Source organism: Choloepus didactylus, chromosome 14, assembly GCF_015220235.1.
Source record: "Choloepus didactylus isolate mChoDid1 chromosome 14, mChoDid1.pri, whole genome shotgun sequence".
In the NCBI taxonomy this organism is placed as follows: Eukaryota; Metazoa; Chordata; class Mammalia; order Pilosa; family Megalonychidae; genus Choloepus; species Choloepus didactylus.
The window spans coordinates 34,699,147-34,721,562 of record NC_051320.1 but is presented as its reverse complement, the minus strand read 5'-3'; the positions used below and the strand labels follow the sequence as shown (position 1 = coordinate 34,721,562).

General features: G+C 34.4%; 1 protein-coding gene across 3 annotated transcripts in view; it reads right to left on the bottom strand.

Annotated features, from left to right (window-relative positions):
- Window positions 1–22,416, bottom strand: part of PKIA (cAMP-dependent protein kinase inhibitor alpha) — a 76,263-nt gene that overhangs the window by 6,607 nt on the left and 47,240 nt on the right. For 2 of the 3 annotated variants that reach the window (XM_037803147.1, XM_037803148.1), the window contains exon 2: window positions 17,295–17,425. The exons of the other annotated variant lie outside the window; for it this stretch is intronic. The gene's annotated coding sequence lies outside the window, so the exon portion shown is untranslated. The remainder of the gene's footprint in view (window positions 1–17,294; window positions 17,426–22,416) is intronic. 3 annotated transcript variants of the gene reach the window in all.

The window sequence follows — 22,416 nt, the reverse complement described above, 5'->3', positions numbered from 1 at the left end:
GTAAGCAGTGATTGTCTGTAGACAATCTTAGAAAAATAATGAAATTGACCAGGATCCAGTTTGTTTTTATCACCATGAGCACCAGCAATGCTAAACAATGTCAGTGATCAAGAACTGCTCCCAGTCCAGGAGGACAGCTTCCTCGTGCCCATCTTGGTATGCTTGAGAGGAATAATAATTTCTCTTGACTGAATCTTTGAAATACAATCAAAGTGGTTATTTAAATTTCCATGGAAGCCAGTGAAAGTAAGTGTTCCCATACAAATTTAGGGATGCACATAATTAAAGTGTTAAAAGAAGACTACTTTCAAGGTAAAATATGAGATGTGTATTAACAAAAGACCATGAAATACAAATCCTTAAATTATTTTTCTGCATTTAAATTTATAGCTTTCCCTGAAGGTCAAAAGAGAGATGAATACTAAAATTTGAAATAATGATGATTTCTATAGGGATAATTCATTTAAACAGACCTTTAAAACGAAAAGATTTCCCTCTTATTCCTAATCATTCCAATTACATTTCATTATAGCTTAAAATGAAAAACTCATAACAATCACAAAAGAAAGGTGTCTTTTCAAAATATAAGAACTATAGAGGAGGCCAAATTGGTGGAGCCAATACATCATCATGGATACACAGAGTGTACTCCGAAATTACTTGATGCTATTTACACTACAGTTTAGGATGACGGCCAGAAGCATATTCCTTTAAGCCTAGTCTCAATTCTTCTCTCAATGCACACCGAGGAGGCAGCTGTTAATTTCATCTGGAGAAGATTAGGGGAAACTGAAACAGGAAAAAGGGAGGATAGTATAATACAAGTTTTGAAATAGGAAATATGTGTATACTGCATGCTCCACTGTAACTATAATATTTTGAGTAACATTGGCTTCCGTTTACTTGACTATATCTACCTATCTTTTTTTTTTTTTCTGGGAATATGATTTGATGGTTGTTAACATTTTATTTAAATTTTCAAACTGCTCCTCAGAAGATCCTGGTTTTAGTCCTTGACCTGCCACTGAGTCATGGACTGACATGGAATATCACTTGACCTCCTTAGTCTTACATTTTCTAATATGTGGGATGGGCTGGATAACATGATCATTAATGGCACTTTCAGTGAAAGGGTAAATACAATGATTACTCAAAATCACCTCATCTCCAAACTCTTGAATTTTAAATTCCCTTCTCTGGCCATTAACAACCTATTTTCCTATTCTTCATACTGATCCCCTCTTTAATTCTTTAACACTTTTTGAATTTCCTATAGGTCCAGCCTGGATCAGTTGCCCAACATTTCATGTAGCTTCTTATTAGTATCAAGCAGTCCCTTTGATCTATTGTCATCTCTGCCTTCCTAAGTCTTAATACTGGGAAAACACTGTGGTGCACTTTCTCTGGTCTTGTTACTGGATAGCCAAGTGTTACCAGAAAAAAGTTACGAAATTGCGCCAATTGGCTCAGGTAGACATTTTTTTTGACTCTATTATTAGTATACATTTACAGTTGTTCATAAATCCTTTTGTTCACCTCTCACTGACTCTTTGTATGCCTTCCTTGGTGAGAAATATTTCAAACCAGTTCTAATCTACACATCCAGACCCTAACCATTGCCTTCAGAGATGACTTTGCAGAAGTCCTTCCTTTGAGAAAACATAGGGCATCTGCTGTAATTTTCCTTAAATTTCTTTCTCTACTAAACAACATTTCTCTCTATTATCACTATTCTTTCTTTTCTGAATTAGCCTTTTTCTTTTTAAGGCATGCTCTTGATTCTGTTCCCTCCTGCGTCCTTTAGGACTTAACTCCATCCATTATTTTTTTCCCTAATAATTTGAGTTTTCTTTCCCCTCTGGATTTTTCCCTTAAGTTTACAAGCATTGTCCAGTCATCCTTAAAAAAATGAACCAACTATCCAAACAAAATCCTTTCCTCAACCTTCATACATCTTTGTGCTACAATTTCTTTCCTTCATTAAACTTCTCAAAGTGGGTTATCTACTTGTATTTTCTCTACTTTTCCTTAGGAAAAAACCTTCGGAATTTTTTATAATCCAGTGGCTTTTGTATAGTATATTTTATGAAGGCTATTTTTTTATACATAGCTGATATATAACTGCTTAGAGTTCAGGTTTCTTGTGAGTGTCTATCCTGTTTAATCTTTCCACAGCACTTGACACTGCCAGTTACATTCTCCTTGGAACTTTCCCCTAGCACGTACAACAAGTCATGGAGGTTACATTATTGGCTTTGGAATCAGGCCTATCTGTACATGAATCTAGACTTGCACTTATTATGTATATTATTTTCTGAACTCAGGTTGTTCATCTATAAATTGTGATAAATATTCCAGGTTTCAAGGTGGCTCGGAGAATTTATTGAGATTATGTATGTAAAAAGCCTTACATTAATTGGCAAATGTAGGGTAGGTGCTGAATAAAAAGCAGCTATCCTTTCTTAAATTCTATGACATCTCACAATCCTGGTTCCATTCTTTTTTTTTTTTTTTTTTGCTTTTGTATTCCCAGATTTCTCTTCCTAGGGTTACCTGTTTAAATAAGGGCACATTCTGTCAGAATTTAGGGTCAGTCCTTGACCCTCTTTTCTTCCTAACTTGAACACCTCATCTAACCCCATGGCTCCTGATTCTTCATAAGAGTAACTCCAGTTTAGACTGCTCTCCCAGGCTCCTCACTCACATGGCTAATTGCTTGCCAAATAGGTATTTCCTCTTAATTTTGCACGAGCATTTCAAATCCAATAAAACAAAATAAGATTGCAACAAACACACCAACAGAGAAAACTGGCCTCCTCATCATAGCTCAAACCTAACCTGCATATTTTTCAATCTTCCTTCCCAGTAAACTGACACACCATGCCAAGGCATTCTTATTATTTCTCTCTCTTGATATCCATGACCAGTTGCTTGCCAAGACATACTAGTTTTTATTTGATGTCACACATTTATTCCCATTAAAACGGAAAAACGTGCACCAGGACAACTACTGAGTGTTTCCATTCTCTAGGTTTCTCCATGTCTCAGTGTGTCCCAAATGTTGCCACCAGAGTCATCTTTTGACCTTTCTGAAAGTCTTCAAAGCCCACCCCATTGTCTAAAAAAACAAAATCTGAATTTCTCAGCATTTCATTTAAGGTCTTCCACAATCTGAAAAGAACCCACTTTTGCTGCTTTCATGTCAACCACTTGCTCTCATGATTGGTATGTGGCAGAATAAAGCAAAATAGTTTTTCTTAATTTCTCTGCTGGTGCTTTCGCACAAGCCTGTTACTCCACTTGAAATACCTTTCCCAACAAATTTGCTAGGTGAAATGGATTTAGCCTTCAGAATTCAGCCAAATGCCATCTTCTCTTTGACCTCTTTTCCTGATCTCTTTAGCCAGAACTCCCACACACCTTTATTTGTGTCTGTGCAGTGCACTTAAATTTGAACTAGCATTATGATTATCTGTCTGTCTCATTAGATTATAACTCTGGCAGGACAGCTATGGATTTCGTTTCTGTTTCAATCACATAGAATTCCTAAGAGTCCCTTGCACATAATTAGTCCTAAATAAAAGTGTGTTGAATACCCTAATTAGCTATGTGACTGAGGGAATACTCCCCTCCCTTGGAACTCTGGGTTAGGAGGCAACCACCTCCCTGTGAGAAGACCCAAGTGCCACTTGACATTCCTGGTCACCAGCTGGAAGAACCTCCCTTACGCCCCCCGGGTCCCTGGCCCTGTCTGTCCTTTGCCCCGCAGCTCTCACAGCCACCTCCATTCTTCACTCCATAGCCATCCCCTCTCCAGGGTGGCAAGGCCACCCATGCCACAGGAAAAGACAGCCAGCAGCTGCGGCCCCTTGCTTCAACCCCTTGCCATTAATTATTTTTTAAAAAAGTATGTTGAATAAGATTGACCAATTAGGAAGAAGTACATTAGTCACCTTTCATCAGTAACAACAGAGAAATTCCCTTCTCCCTGGTTACACTAAATTTCCAAATCCTAAAAATTCATCCATTCCAATCCAGAAGTTTTCACAGGTGAAGAATCTGAGGACCAGATAGTTCGAGACCTGTCAATCTTCACACAGTTAATTAATTATGTCCCTGGAACTTAGGTCTGCAAATTTCCAGCATACTCTTTCCACTATTTGAGGTTGCCTGTACAAAGTAAGTTAGGCTTTTGATAACATTTTTGACCTTGAAGTAATTCAATGCTGTTAGTTATAAAGGTATTTTCATTACCTTCTCCACTACCATCAACCAACATAGTATTTAGTTTCTAAGTTACTTCAAAGTTTAGTATCATAGATACATATCACTCTAGAAAACATATCTCATAACTGTTTAAGGGGAGATGGAGTTATACAAATAAGCTCTTATTGTTACTGTCTTTCACTCTCAAGTCTTCTTATGGCTTTTTAAAACATACATTTAAACACACACACACAAGCAACTGCTTTTATTTCTCATCTGATAACAATGCTATGAATTAGGTAAAAATTTCCTCATTTGTTCAGATGAAGAAGATGCATCTCAGAGATTTTAAGTGATGGCTAAAAAATACACTTCAAAGAAACAGGATATTAAACCCAGGTGTATGGGTTTTGTGTAAAGGGCATTGTACTTTGCAATAAAGGTCCTTGTTCTTTGCCATTGTCATTTTTATATGCAAACTGTGACAGTAATGCATGTGAATGTGGAGGTTTACATCTAATTCACTTTGCTATTAATAGTTTTAAGGAAACATGAAATACCAAGAGAGAGGCAGAGAAAAGTGGTGACATTTTCCACGAATGGATACGAATTAAAAGATGATGTCCTGTGTCATGATTTGTATGCTGTGGAATGTTAAAAGATCCTGGTGGCAATTCTACTTATAAAAGGAGCACCAATAACTTAATTTGAATTTTCACTTAGTGCACTAAATAATGAGTATATGGAGGAAGAAACAGCGGTATGAAAGTTGTAAATGTATGCTGCACTCTGACCCTTTAAAATGTTTATGTATAGCTTTATTTGGATTAGGTGAAAGACAGTAACAATGATTGTGAGAAGAGCTTATTCTTGGTGACTTCACCTCCCCATAAATATTTATGAAATATATTTGCTAAATTGTTGTGCATGTCCAAATCTGACCCTTTAAAATAACAAACAAATGAAATACTAAATGTTCAATTATGTTAACCATTATTATCATTGTTGTTATTGTTCTTATTATCAAGGTAGTATTTAGTTTTTACCCTTTTCTTTCTCCATCCAGACAATAGATTTCTTTTCCAGTACAAAGAAAAATAATTGACAAATAGCATGTAATGAATATAGGAATAAAGGAATGCACACAATTACATTTTGTAACAAAATGTATAGATGCTATGAACTTGATATTTTTCTCCCTCTCTCCATGATTGCAGTCCATTTATTAAGTTTTGTTTAGGTGCTCAAAAATACTTATTTCATCAGTGCATGCCATTTTTCTTCCAGGTAAGCCTTTAGATACAGGTTTCTATTTAGTTATAATACTACCAGAGACCTAGAAATATCTTTTACACCAAATATGCCACTGTATGGATGACTCATACATATGTTTGCTTCAAAATTGCTGCCAAATGACTATGTCTGACAATATCACCCCAAAATGACAAAAATCCACAAAGTCAAATAAATATCAGTAGCTAATAGAGGTTTGGTAGACTAGCAATTAGCACATGTTCTGACCTTACAGAAAGAAACCAATAGGAAACAAAAAACTTGGAAGTTTTACCTAAAGTGGACTTTGCTTTCTTCATTAGTTTCCTGTCTATGTTGCTATAATTAGAATTCTCTAGTCACGACAAAATGGTAGTATTGCATAAAGACAAAATAATATGGTGTTATTTCTTCACGTACAGTTATACAAAGATCCAATTATACTAATACTCAAAGTCTGATGGGAGAGGGAAAAGGCATTTTATTATCTAAGTCCTGAACATATTTAAAGTTAGATTAAATTTTGAAGCATAAATCTCTAAAAAGTGACATCTAAAAATTCAATAAAAAATTATGAACATGAAATAAGCTTGTTCTTTCTTTTTCTCATTCTTTAAAAAGCCCCACTTTCTCACTCTTTAACAAAAGCAGCATTATACCGCTGCTTTGAGAATTCTTCCTTTGTACAGTTGATTTTTGAACTCAGATTCATGATTCCCGTTGATCTTTTCTCTGTTTATGCCCTTTACCATTTCTAATATCATACACACAAATTATTTGAGAAAGTAAATCAGAAGGTTTTACACTAGTAGAATTTTCATATTTAGACAGAATTTATAGGCTAGGAAAAATATGTACTTACGTCTCCTACATTAAACAGAAAGAAAAGTTCCACGTAGATGTATTCTAGAAGAAGTTGGGCCTATGAAGCTGCTAAAATGATTTTTATAGTGACACTGAATCATGAGCCAAATGGTGACTAAATAACATGCTAATTTTACTCCTGTAAATGGGGACACAGGGAATGAGACTTGCAGACTTGGAAGGAAGAATGGAGAGAATGTCATCAGCATGCACCGAAGACTTGTCTCTCATAGAAATGGTATGACTTAAGTTTTAAAAGCAAAAAAAAAAAAAAAAAAAAACAAAAACCGAAAGTCTTCCTATCCCACCATTCCAAATGTAATTGTATAACTTCTCAACTGTTATTTTATGAAATTATGTGAAATGTGTTAAAAGCCTTTGAGTAATTTACTATGTGTTGAGTACTTGGTCTACATTACTGTTTTTCAAGCTTTTGGTCTCATAAATGCTTAAGTCTCAAAAATTATTGAGAACCCCAATGAGCTTTTTTATGTGAGTTTTATCTGCCAATATTTGCCATATGAGCAATTAAAACTGAAAAAATTCAATATTTATTAATTCACTTAAAATACCAATAATACATCAATTACATATTTACATAAAGATATTTTTCATGAAAATGAAATCTATTTTCCAAAGCAAAAAGTGGGAAAAACTGCATCGTTTTACATTTTTAAAAATCTTTGCTTAATTTTTGCAAATGTCTGGTTTAATGGAAGACATTTCATTCAGCTGCTTGTGCATTCAATCTGTCTCAATATGCTGTTCTAGTTGAAGTATATGAAGAAAATCTGGCCTCACACAGATTTAAGTTAAAAAATGGAGGAGAATTTTCATAGCCTTTTCAGATAATTGTGGATTTACTTTAGCCATGTGAAATCTAAAACACATCAATATGCTTTCAGTACATTAAAATTCATTTCACTTTGAATAGATCTTTTACCCATGCATGGTTTTATAACATCATGCATTGGTCATTTGTAAAATATTGGTTCATTGGGTTATGCAAATCTTCCAAATGGTAACATATTTCATCATACAATATTGCATTTGTTAACAATGTGACCTATCTCATCAGAAAAGTTTTTAAATATTTGGTAGCTGCCAGTTTCACAGGAGCAGAAAAGTTTTCTAAAATTTTAATTTTTGTTTGAAAGCTCAAATTTTATCTTTGGCAACAAGAACTGTTGGGTTTTTCCCTTGAAGTGACAGGCTCACTTTATTTATTTTCATGAAACTCTCTGCCAAATGCCCAAGACTGAAAAACTACAGTTTATCCATCAGTTGTTCTTTCAAATAAAAATGGTGATCCATGAAAAAAGTGGCCAGTTCAGCTCTCAACTGAAACAACTGCACAAGTACTTTTCCTTGAGACAATCATTATGTACTCTGGCACAGCAGAAGTGCTTTATGTGACATTCATTTTATCACATGGGATATTAAAAAGACATGCACTCAAGGGTCGAGGTTTAACAATATTAATTTTTTTTTTTTTACTGCTTTATTAAGTACACTCTTACATAAGCCTAGCATTTAAAAACAATAACTGTGAGTGTGTGGTGGTGAAGAACACAAGGGCTACTAGTGCAGTTTGGTGCCACTGACGTGATAAGGGTTAAGGCAGCAGCAGATTGATTGACCCCCAAGTTTTTGCATCATCAGTGTGAATGTCAGCCAAGTGAAAACAAGGAAGTAGCATCTTGGTATTATTATGAAAATTATTTTGAACTTGAAAACCAACTAAAAGTTGGTTAGAAACAGACTGCAATGGTCTTGGGGAAACTAGAAGTCTGGGATCAAATTTTGAGAACTGCTGATACACATACTAATAGAAAACTATATAAACATTATCAATAAGCATAATAAGATAAACATAGACTACAGAAGGGAACCCTTTTTGAAAGAATTTAACTAAGTTTTGATTCCTAAAGTATTCCAGAAATATAAGCTGATCTATTTCCATGCAAATTACTCTCCATCTTTTTCTCTTTTATTTTACTGTGTGAGGATACTACATATTTATCTAATTTAGGTTAAAAACATTCTGGTAGTTTATTTCTTAAAAAAAAAGAAGAAAGAAATCAAGAGCTTATAAATCAGAGGTCTTCAAGATATATCTCATGATCTCAGAATGGAGTTCTAGAACTTGATAGTACCTAATTTCCTTTTTCCTTGAATTGGAATATCTCTTAGTCACATTGTGGAATAAATGACAGCATAGAGGAAATCAAGAAACCACAGCCCTAATAATAGCAACAAATTAATTTGAAAATTGCCACAAAATCTACATGGTTAATGTATAATTATAATACCTAAACCATTATAAACACATACCTTAGAATAGTGTTAGGTATACTGGGGACCCATATTGCAATTTGGAAGAGTTTGGTTAATGTTGTATCAAAAAGTATTAAAAAGAAAATATGTACTGAGCAATATCATAGAGAGATGCTAACATATATTAGCTAAGTCAAGTCAAACCCTTTTTAAATTCTAAATCTGAGGCATCAAGCCTTTTATCACAAAATATTTCTAAATTAAATTTTATTCAATACAGGAAGAAATTGGATTCTCCTTTGATGGTTTTCATGATATATTTTTGACTAAAAATGTTAGAGCTAATATCCCATCTACCTTTGGTAGGGGGGTAATTTTTCACCTCCTCCCCTATTTTCAGTGTAAAATAAAAATACTAAAATTTTAAAAAGTTCCGATACTTGGCAATAATGATTATTCCTCTCAAGCTTTTCCCTGTTGATCATTCTATCTCTGATCCCCAGATGGCTTGATAATTGTCATTCTTATGTCTTGGTTCAGGATGCTATATAAATATATATTTTTTGATATGAGCACATTTTCATACTGTTTTTGTAAATTCATGACCTGGCCAATTGTATCATTATTTAATTTCTTCTCTGAAATTTTCTTGAGTCAGACTCAAATTCTTTTTTCTCTCTCCCCACAATGCTTAGCAAATTGAAACTTTGAAATGAGAAATCTATTCCTGCAAATGTTTATAAAACCAGAAGCACAGGCTATCTTCCATTAGGAAATAATTTTACTGTCTAATTGGGCAATAAAAGTGACCTCAAACTGCTAATAAATCTGCTGACTCCTTTACCATTCTGAACCATAGCAATTTATTTCTTTTTCTATGTTTAATCTTTTTAGAGAAGATCAAAGATCATCCTACATAAATTTCTTCAATTCCCCTCTTTTTAACCTCACATAAAAAGTCGCCTATCTCTGTATTCAAGAGTGCTGTTGTCTAACATTACTCGCTGTCTGCTATTCCTCATACCTTACTCTCCCTCATTTTTGTTCCTTCAGTTCTGCCTCTTCTTTTCTAGAGTCTCTGCTTTTCTCTAGCTACTTCTCCAATGCCTGTAAAATTGCTAACATCTCCCTATTATGAAATTCTTTCATCCTGTAATTCTGCATGTTTCTTAAGATACTCAAATCTTTTTCTTTCATTTACTCCTGAATTTACAGGAAAAAAGAGATGGATACTAATTTTTCCAACTTCCTCTCCATTGTTTTATTTTCCATTCCTTTGCAATTTGACTTACATTTCTATCAATTCACTGGAATTGCTTTCTCAAAGAAAAATCATTATAGATTAATTGCCAAATTCAACAGTGTTTTCACAATTGTCATCCATATCAAACTGCATATAGCATTTTACATTGTATTTCTTTCTTTGTGAAACATTCTTTTCCCTTAACTACTATAGAGACTGTACTCTTGGTCCCCTATAATCTTCTTCATTTACTTCTTGCCTTTCCCCCCTCTAAACCTCTTAAAGAAAATTCTCTTTTATTCTTTATGTTCTGTTTAGTAATCTCATTTATTCTAATAGCCTTAACTGCCAACTGTATCCTGATGACATTCAACTCTATAATTTTGGGGCCTGATGTTTTTATGCCTTTTAGATATTACACTATGGATGGATATTTTTACTGCCTTTTGGATATTACACTATGGATGTCCTTAAAAACTCAAATTCAGTAAGTTCATAATGGAGTTTCTTGCTCTCTGCATCTCTACCTCCACCCTCAAAACAATTCATTTTCCTAATTATTTTAGTTTATGTTATGACCATTCTCTAAGTCACCTATCCTGAGATCTCAGAATTGTCTTCAATTATTCCATCCCACTAATTTTTCACATCCAATTAGTTATCAAACTTCATTGTTTTAATTCCATCCCTTCAATGTCCATTAAATATTCATGTCCATTCTTATTCTGGCTACTACCTTCTTCATCTCTTTCTTGAATATTGGAATTCTAGGCTAACTACTCACACTTACCTAAAACCTTCCTTCTCCAACTTACCTTTTACACTATCACCAGAATTGACTTTATAAAACATAAACAGTACTGAAAAATCCTCAATGGCTTCTTAGGAATGCACAAAATAGAGTTCAAAATATTTGCATGGGCCAGTATCGTCTGGAACCAACCTACTTTACTGGACTCTGTGTATCCACAATATTTCTCACATGCATACTAAAGTCCAGTCATAGCTAATATTGTAATATCCCTGGTGTTCTGTTGGTTTTCTCATGCTGTCTTAAAACCTGGAATGCTCTTCTCCAATCAATGAGAACGAAAGTTCTTAACTTTTAAGTTCAGCTCATAAGCCATATGTATCCCTAGGGCCAGGAAAGATGAATGATTTCATTCTAGTGTTTATTTAATTCTGCAGGATGTGAGAATTAATTATTTTCACCTTGTTCTACTCCTTACATTATGTTTTCCTTGAGATTCATGTCTCTGATTTTTTAATCTCTCACAATGTGTCACAGAGAATTTTGTATATTATTCTTACATCCACAAAATGTATTTTGTAGATTTGTTCTGGATCATTTAACTCAAGGTTCTCATTGGTTAAGAAATGTTGTCAAGGTCATACATTTGTCAGCAATGAAATTAGGCTGAGAAAGCATATTTCCTTATTTAGTTCCTTTTATTCTCTAGTAAAAAGAGATTTCACCAATTTAAGGAAACGTATTATACTCGCTTCTTCTAGTACACTTGTGTATATCTTCAATTATAACAGAGGATTTAAAAAAGTAACAACAGCAACAGAAAGCACTCTGGAATTCCTAGTAATCTATCCTGTTTTCACATTATTGAGGGATTCCTCTTTCAAGGTTTTCATCAAATACATAGGACTAAAGTAGCAAATTAATGCTTGGAATAATTTGTCCTGTCCTCTTGTTAGGGCTTTTTACATCACTTATTTAATATTTCAAAATCATTTATCAGCTAATCTTTGCAACACCCCTACTGAGACAGTCAATTAGCTGAAGGAGTACTGCTGGTTGGCAAGTGACAAGTAGTATTACTTGCATATTACAAATGAAGAGACTAAAGTAGAGAGAGGTTAATTGACTTGACCAATGTCTCACACAGTCAGTGGCAGTATTGAAGTTAGAATAGGTTTCTTGGTTTATTTAGATCAAAATCACAAAAGCATTAAGAGCTTGGGTTGGTAGTGTCTATGTTACATATACTTTCTAAACCTCTGTCTTATTTCCTCCTTTTCTGGCTCTTTATGAGTCCAAGGATGAAAGACACTTTAAAATGTACACTTCTCCTTAAATTAAGCTTTATTTACTATATCAAATATATTTATTTTCTATACCATTTAACTCTTGAAATAATGTAAGTATATTAACACATTTCTCAAAATAAATCAATATTAACTTTTCTTTCTTTATAGTCACAATGAAGGGTTAAACTCAGTAGCTTATTTTTGGCCTGCTCCAAGGTATAATGATGACCATAATAATAACACAAGAGTTATTGTTTATTGGTGCTTTAACAATAACAAAAAACATCAAATTTGTCCCAGGTACAACACTAATCAGTTTATGTGAATTACATAATTTATCTTTCCTGACAACTCCACTAAATAGGCATTCTTATAATCTTGGTTTTAAAGATGAAATAACAAAGTTTTAGAAACCTTTAGTTATGAAGCTAATAGATGATTTAACCACTTACCATTTTCCAACATTTGTTTTGGAACATACTAAATTTACTTCATTTTGTGTCAGTGGTTTTTCATCAATATTTCTTTTTTTCATAAGTAAGCAGTTCACATACTATTTTGAAACATTACTCTTTAGGGTGATATTTTATTGACATGTCACAAAACCTGACTTTTTAATATAATCGTCTGATACATGGAAAATCAATTGGCACCGCCACCTCTTCCTCGATTTCTGAGGAACCTCCACAGTTTCTTCCAGAGTGGTTGCACCATTCTACATTCCCAGCAGCAATGAATAATTGTGCCTCTTTCTCCACATCTTCTCCAGCACTTGTAATTTTCTGTTTTTTTGGATAATGGTCATTCTGGTAGGTGTGAGAGGATATCTCATTGTGGTTTTGATTTGCATTTCCCTAATAGCCATGAAGTTGAGTATTTTTTCATATGTTTTTGTGCCATTTGTATTTCCTCTTTGGAAAAGTGTCTGTCCATGTCTTTTGCCCATTTTTCAATTGAGTTCTTTGTCTTTCTGTTTATATATTCGGAATGTTAAACCCTTATCTGATATGTGGTTTCCAAATATTGTCTCCCCTTGTGTAGGCTGATTTTTTACTTTTCTAACAAAGTCCTTTGATGTACAAAAGTGTTTGATTTTGAGGAGATCCCATTTGTCTATTTGTTCTTTGTTCTATAAACACTTCCTAATCCAACTCCCCCATGGCTGGTCTAATCATCCAAGGTGACGGTCCTCATATGCCAATGTCTCATTGTCATGGCCATCCAGCAACCTGACAGTAAAAGCGCTCTCTCTATGTCTGAGGAATTGAAAAAGACCTACAAAATACTTGACACCTGGAAAATGGTTCCAAAACATGAAAAAAAACCCTGCAATATTGAGATAAAACATATTTATTTAGTATTTTCACTCAGCTCTCAGAAAATTACCTACAAAATATTTTAAATATGATTTAGGTATATTTTAACGCATTTTAATATATTTGATAAGTTGTGGTGTAGGGTTTCTAAAAGTAAATTGCCCAGGACTGAGGAAGTTTTAAAAATGGCCCTGCTCAAAATGAATTACATAACAGTGGGCTCTGATAGGCAGGCTGAGGCAGAGGTTGGCTGGGAGTGGAAGAGAGCTGAGCATTGGAGAGAGCAGGCTGGTATAGGGGAGCCAGGATTCAGTATTTGATTGAATGGGGAGGATGAGGGAAGGGGATCTGTGGATGAGAATCCTGGGACTGTTTCCAGGTTTGTAACTTGGAAAAATAGGATGGTGCCATTTGGTGAATGCAAAAGAACAGCAACATTAAAGTCTACAACCAGCACTTTAACCTATCGCTTACTATATTTAAATTTAATTCTGCAATCTTTTCCTGTCTGAATGGGTGAAAATGCATTGATTAAACACACACATTCACACACATGTTAATTTCTGCTTTTCTACATTCAAGTATTTTCTGCATGATGTCTAAATATCTATTCCAATAGAAATGGCGCTTAAACACACCAATATGCCCCCTTTCAACCAAACCAAACCAAACCAAACCAAAACAAAACAAAAAACAGTTGCTATGACTATATTTCAACATGTTTCAAATATATGTATAACCAATGTCAATTTATTTGCTTTGCAGATGCTAGTTTTCTATATAATATTTAGTATTTCCATTTTCTACTGAAATGCCATTGCTTAGTATTATAATTAATGCTTTTCATCATTTATTATATGCCTCATAGTTAGAATCATTAATTAAGCTTTTTATTGATGGAATGCTCTTTAACACAATATGTAATCTTCTTCTGCCCTGACAGCATTTAATGTTATTTTAAGGATATTCCATACATTCAGTTTAAATGGGCTCTTCAGACCATTTCAAAGACTTTCTTAAGTCAGGAGGGTATGTTCCAGAGAGGAAATGCTGAAGAGCAGCAGTGTGAATTAAACAAATTAAAAATAATTAACAAAGTATTAATTCAGCTATTAAGAAATATATCTATATACTCATACATAACGGATTTATAAGTTGATAGATAGTTTCAAAATGAAATACCTTAAATATGAATTAAAATGTGTTAAAATCATGATATTAATAAAATAAAATTTTTATTCATTAAGAATATAAATAATAAGTGTATTAATTTTGGCCAAGAGAAAAGACAAACTATTATCTGGAAAACCTTATGATTTATCAAAGTAATTTTACTATCAATATTAATCATCTTTACAATTTATTAAAAATAGGGGAAATTATCATTATGAGTATTCCATTCACAGGAATATTCAAGAAGCTATTTAAGGTATTAAACATTGGTTTTGAACATTAAAAACAACTTACCTGATGAAGATCTTACAATGAAGTGAGTGTTTAAAAGATCTAAAAAATAGAGACATCTCATTGACTGCATAGATTACTTTAGGGTGGAGTGTTCCTGTTTCTCTAGTTTGCCCTTCAAATTTCAGATTTATATATTTGAATGTGGTTAAAAGGGGAAACTGTAGGTTGTATATATGGTACTAGAATAAAAGTTTTTAAAAAATCCATGGAACTGTACAACACAATGAACCCTAAGTTAAACAACAGACTACAGTTAATAGTTCAATTACAAAAATACGCTAGTGTCAATTGTAAAAAATGTTCCAAACCAATGCAAGTTGTTAATAATGGGGTAGTGCATGAGAATCTTGTATTTTCTGCATGATTGTTCTGCAACCCACTTCTCTAACTGAAAAAAAACCACACATAAGGTAAAAAATACATATGAATTAAGTAAATGATAAATATAAAACCAAGATGAGAGGTGCTTCTTTGGTGAAGACAGGAAGATGGGATGAGGCCAGAGCATGCAGGAAGATTTAGCAGTTTTGTTCTAGTGGTGGTAGGTTTGCCATTTTATTATTATGTATCATCACTTACATATATACTTTTGTATGTGTCAAATACTACATAATATTTTACAAATCAAAATCTTCTAGATACCAATGATAATCTTTAGACACTGATTATGGAAAGACGGTCCACAAATATTTACTTTCATAAATATTTTGTAATCAGATACCTTCAGCTCCGAAATTCTTCCCCTTTCAAATGAGGACTTTTATGGAGGAGCAAACATTCTCCTAGGAGATTCCTGATATTTAAAGATCTTTTACAGATGCCCCACAATGAAGCCTCCTATTTTGGGACAATTTGCCATCTGTATTTAGATGATATTCTTCCTTTGGCTGTTCAGACATTTTTAAAAACAACTGAACGCTCCATCTCCTGCCCCCCAGGAGAATATAGAAAAAGGGTAAGGGAGGCAGGCAATCTCATACTTACATATGCACATGCTTACACAGACACAAAAGATGCGTAGCTAATTCCCTATCTAGCAACTCACAATTGTTTTTAATAAGTACAGCTGAATATCAATATCACACATTAATAAAGAAATAAAATAATAAAATATGAGTAGATTTCCTCTAAATTACACATAAGTTCCAGGGTACTATTTTGGATCATTACTTCACTTTCATATCTGGGATAGCATGTGTGTGGCTTGTTTTTTGTTAACTGCATTATGCTAAACATTCCGTTTCTTTCTTTAATGAAATGGCTTTTGTTCTCCTTTGGAAGTGCAGGAGATAGCAGCTGCAGACTGTAGAGAAACAGCTGCGGCAGCGCTATGACTGTACTACCTGCAGAAGAAGTGTAAATAACAATTTTAGCAGCTGGTGTTTCTGAAATTACCCTTAACTGTATCATTATAAAAATGCTCTAAGAACATACTTTGCAAATAATATGGCAAGGAAGCTTTTACCAGGGTGCTTTTTACCCTTATTCAAGTCATTTCATAGTGAGTCTAATGTAGGTACTCTGCCTAAATGAAAGGGATTAAATGTAAATGATTCAAAGTCTGTCTCAAGACTAGATAAATTCTGTCAGCTATACCAGTAGCCTAAGATCAAGGCTTTCATCTGCCATAGACATTGGCAAATTTGGGGACTGTGTCTGTATTAAAGATGTCCTTAGCATCAAAGGAACTCATTCATTCATTTGACAAATTTTATCGCTTACATACTATGTGTCAAGTACAGCACTAGGGTCTGAAAATAATAGATGTTAACAAACACGGCAACACAAGGACAAACACCTTTTCTACCGTATTAATTTTTTTCATTCATTCATTCAACATATGTCTTCGTCTTGATTACCACTGTGTGTCAAGTGCTATGCTAAAAACTGGGTATTTAACTGCAAATGAGACCAAAGCATCTGATTTTCATATAGCAACTTTCTTTTTCTTGCCATATAATGGAGTGTCTTCATTATTCCCTTTCCTCCATGTTTTGATCTCAAATTGGGAATGAGAATAAAATGGTCAGTGAAGTTCTGACATGCAAAGGTAAACGGAACCAGGGCCCTCTTGCACACGCTCCATTCTCCTTCATTCTAATTCCTTATGTGCTATGTGCGCACACTTTTGATTGTGCCAAGCTAAGCCTAGATGTGTCCCAACAAGAAACAAGCTGATTTCCTTGCACCACTGAACTTAGGCTGTTCCTCACTGCAAACACTTAATGCTGTCATGGCCCTTAATTCTGATAAGCATCCAGAGAATCTTAGAGGCAACCCATGAAAATATTCATCTTAGGAGAAAATACCAAAAGCATTAATTTGCTGCTTCACATGCTTAACCACCAGGGATTAAACCACAGGCACTGAGAATCACTAAGTGTACTTGGTAACAGTGAGTTAAAAATGGAAAAAAGCATCATACTGTTGTTGTATTCTTTTCCCTCCGAGGTATTCTCTGATAAACACCACAACCTCCAAGGGAATTGTGAGCAGTTTCCTAGTAGGGTAGTTGATATTAGATATCCATCTTTTTTCAGTCACGTCATGTCCAACTAGCAGTGTACTGTATTTAGGGTGATTTGATGAATGAGATTAAATGTTCCTACCTGACTGGAAAGCTTCTTGTCCTTAATTCATTGGCTATACTGGATTTTTCCCCTTTAGATGATGAGTGCTTCAAACTTCTACAGCAAATCACTCCTTTAGGGAAACCAGGCCTTCCCAGAAACTCTGAAAACTGAAATGGACACAGCAAGAGAAAGGGAAATTATATGTACATACAGTTTTCACTTTTAAGTTTTAAATGCTTAAACATAAGCCTTCCAAACAGTATAGTAACTTAAGAGAAAGTTATGGTTTGTAAGTTTGAGTAGTTACAAAGAGATCAATTTATGACAAGAGAACAGGTTGCATTCTGAGCCTTCAAATCAAGCAAACACTTCAGAAAGAGGCCCAGTTATACTTTTTAAACTAAAACAAAAGGCAAGAGCTAAAATGGAGAATTTTCTGTATCTTTCTTTAAAATTCACTTCCTTTCTTCAGTCATCACCTAGTTAAATAAGATCTTCAGGACATTATTGATTTGATTAAATTTATTCATTAAATAAACAGAAACATAGGAATTTATAGGATATTACATAGAGACTTTAATGTAGAATATCCACTGCATGCTCAGTGAACTTTCTTCTTTCTGTGTGTGTGTGTGTATGTGTGTATGAATATTTAGCTCTTTTTGTTGGTGGGAGTAGATGACATCTTTTGGTAACTAGTCAGTGATTCAGAGAGACAGACATTAAGATAAAGGAAAAGGCAACAACAAATGAAGCAATAAGGTCCTGAGGTTGTGAATCTAAAATCATAGTAGCAGTTTTCCTGAGTAGCTAAAGAGTAGCAGTGTCCTTCAGTTGTAGTCACACCTGCTACAGACCATCTGCCCATAAATTCCACACTATCATTAATGGAAAGCAAATGGCAGTATCTCTCCTTCTCTCCAACCATTGGAAAGTCTCATATAAATTCTTTCCTTCTCTCTGGTCATGCTTTTTCCCATCTGTTTGCAAATGTCAAAATCTAGGATGTGTGACACCAAATGTAACTTGGTACCTGGACCTATGAGGGCCCTGCAAGTAGCACTGAATTGTTAGGGGGGTGGAAAGAGTTTGAGATTGTCTTAGGCTGAGTTCCCCCAAAAGAAGACCCTAAGAAAAGAATTTGAATGCAAATTGTTTATCTGGGATGTGATACCAGGAAATTCAGGAGTGGCATGGAGAAGTGGGACAGGGAATGGAAGGAAACCACTAGAGGTGCTTCACTAATAGATTGCTATGAGGGGGATCTGAGGCTCAATCCTGCAGAGGAGTTCAGTGAGACTCCTAGAACATGCCTCAGAGAACATGCCCCAAACTAGGAGTGAGAAAGTTGAAGTACTTATCTTCCAATTCCAACCTGTCATTGGCTGAGAGCATCTCCCAAATATGTGAGCTCCCAGACACTTCTGGCTTGCCCTAGCATACATAATTGTAGACGGTAGAATGATTTTATCAATATGTCCTGGAATGATGAGTGCTGGGGACATGTGGGGCAGGGGGGCACTAACAGCATCTGATAGAGTGGTCATGGGTTATTAATGATTGGCTTGCAAGCCCAAATGGATAACTTTAAGTTCTGAGTTAAAGATTTTACTTTGAGGTATTTAAGTTCTGATGCATCAGTAATAATTTCCTCTATTAAATAAAGTCTAGGATCCTAAATTCTTAATCTCCTGGAAAAATTGTGGGTATCTTTGACAGAACTGTAGTAAAAAAAAAAAAAAAAGTTAAATTAATACAATTTCAAGGTGACCATTCATTCATCCAATATTTACTGAACACCTAATATATGCCAGGCATAAAACTAGGCTCCAGTGATATCATTGTTAAAATCATTGTCTTATCATCTAGAATTCAATCTACTGGGATAACCAGATAAGTAATTGCATGATTACAGTACAAACCATTACAGAGGGCTAAAGGAAGACACAGGCAGTACCTTAATTTATGCTGGGGGTAGTGATAAATTAGAAATACCAGCAGGATTTCCTGTAGAAGGCAATGCCAGAAATGGATCTGTAGTGTGAAGGAGGGGGTGAATGTTTCTGGCAAAGAAACAAACAAATTCATGGTGGCAAGAAAAGGAATGACTCAGGAATGAAACAGAAAGGAGCTCCTCCATATAACAACTGATATAGAGAATGTTCTTAGGGTATAAATAAAGAGGACAAAGGAGAGGGTGTTAGAAGCCACATCATGAATATGTATGGTTTAAGTATGTGAGATTTTATCCTAAGGAAGATGGGAAGCTATTGAAGATTTTAACAGGAAAGTTGCAGGTAGAAGAGAATAAGAGAGAAAAGTTGATTTATTTAACATGATTGGGTATTTTTGCTTTTCTACTTTGTTTTTGTTTGTTTTGGTTTTGGAAAGATCACTATAGAAATAGTGTGGCTGGATTTTTGGAGAAGGGTGGTGGCAAGCCTGGATACAGAAGTATTAGTTAGTGGTTCATTAATATAAGTCAAACAAGAAAGCAAATATAGAATTTGTGATTGGCAGTTCCCAAGATTCATAGTAAGTCTGCCTTCTTTCCACCTTTCAGAGTCTTCCTATGCTTGCTTGTCGAGTTATGTATAGGGTTTAAGTTGTAAGTAGGAGGACCTGAGAGGAATGAGCCTTTTCTGTTTTGATGGAATTGGAAGTCTGGAGGTTTACTAATTTTATAAAGGGCTCTTGGCTGTAAACTGAAGTTTGACAATGTACACTATGACCTTTCAGAATTATTCTGCTAGATAATGTGGTTTCTCAAGAGTTATAAGCGTTACTATTTGATGTTTGCTCTGTTAGAAAATAGGTGTTCTTTGGAGTTGAAATTTACAGATAACAAAGGGAAGGAGACTAGAATGTCCCATGTGGTAAAGGATTAGAGTTGGAGACATCATTATGAAGTCATGTTTGGCTTAATATAGATATAAGTGGTTACATATAAAATTTTCTATAGATATGTATATATACATGGGTTAGTATATACACTATATCTCCTTGCTCAGCCAGCTAAGAAGGCTTAGAAGCAATGAACCACCATTACAACAAACACAGCTAGTGCCCAGATCTTGGATTCTAATACCATTCTCCAATGAAGTCCTTGGAAAAATGGCTATTCTATGACTGAGTCAGGAAATATATAAGATAATCCTGGGCCATGGTATAGTCCCAGAAAGTGCTAAAAACAAAAACAAAAACAGCATATTGATGGGAGTATGTCAAATAGGCAAGGGAACCAACTGAAAGAGTACACAATGGTCAAAGACCAATTTGAGCAATAAAATAAATACGGTAGTATTGGATTATAACTCAAAATACAAAGTAAATATCCATGAGTTCATACCAATACAAATAAATGACTGAATAAATACATAAATAGGAAAGGGACCAACCCTACTTTAGCCATGTGATCAAGGTAGACATCAGCAGTCACAAATTATGTACCTTTAATGTGATGTGACAAAATGACACTTTACCTCTGTGATCTTCATCTGCAAAACACATAATGCCAATCTGATCATGAGACAGTCTAATCATCAAATTCCAAAAAAGGGCCATCCTACAAAAGACTTGTCAGTACTGCTCAAAATTGTTAAGGGCATCAAAAACAAGGAAAGTCTGAGAAACTGTCACAGCCAGGAGGACTCTAAGGGGACGTGACAACTAAATGTAATGTGGCATCCTGGATGGGATTCTGAAACGGAAAAGGGGAATTAGGTAAAATCTAACTAAATTATGGATTTATTTAATAATAATGTTTAAATATTGGTTCATTATTGGAAACAAATGTAACGTAATAGGGAAAACAAAGTATGGGGTACATGGGAAGTCTATGTATTATCGTCTCGATTTTTCCATAAAGCTAAAAGTTTTCTGAAAAATAAAGAATATTAAAAATGTGTTTTCTTATTTTATTATTATGTCTGAATTTTTAAATGAGTATATAAATCTGTCTCACTTTCACTGATATTGATATTGAAGGAAGGAACTAAATAACTCTGAACAGGTTGGTAGCTCCAATTCAAGAAGCAATAATTCTTGGGATCATCTTTTTGGAAGAATCCACTGAATAAATCAAAGCAAACTGTCTTTAAATGCTGCACTTATTTTCATTGTTTGATCTTTTATATGAATAATGTGTACCATGGGCATGATTCCACTTTAGTGGGCAGAGATTATCATAAATATTGATTGTAGGCAATGTCTAATATAGTGAAATATTAATAAAAGTTATTATACCTTTAGCTAACACATTTTATATTTAAAAATGATGTAATGTTCTCATACTCTATAAAAGCTTCACTTTTATACACTTCTTACCCCCTTTTCCCAAAAAACTGCCAAGAAAATTCTATCATCAATAAAAACTGGAGGCTCGGTTTGTTGGCACCTGTGCTTGCCACTGATATTGGCACATGTGGTACTCTTACAAATACCTTCCATGGCAAAACCTGATCTCCTCAGGGAAATCTTTGACACAGCAGGTGTCTAAGAGCCATATGACTTATAAGCTTTGTGGCTAGATTACAAACATTTTATTCTGAGGTATAATAGAATGTAGAAAAGGCCATTTCTCTCTTGGCCTTTGCTACTCAAAGGTCACTGCCCATATTACTTTTTTTTAGCCAACTCAGAAACATTCCACAAAAAATTTAGGCTATGCAATTTAATGCAATTGTAGGCAGACATTCTACCTTGAATATGGCTAATCCCATGTTATTTTTATTGATGACAAACATGGCTATCATCAGGGAATTGTGTGTGTAATTTCTAAAAACTTTAAAAATAAGTTATTCAACACATTTTTTCCTTTGTGTTTTTCAAAATGGAGTTAACTCTTCCTAGCTGATCCTGGGCATATAAGTTAATTGGTCATTTTTCTCCCTGGACCCTTTTCTTATCTGTTCTACTCTATTATATTTGTTCTACTGTCTCAAAGAGTAGCATGTAACCATTCATTCATGCATTCATTTATTGATTTACTTATTAAATAAATATATCTTTACTGAACACCTATGTAAGGCAAACACAGAAGGCAGAACATCAATCTCTGTTGCACTGGAAAGTAATAAGCTCAATTAAAATCTTCACTGATAACAGGTGTTACTCAAAGGACACTGCATTTCATTATGAGGATTCAAAAACTCAGAGA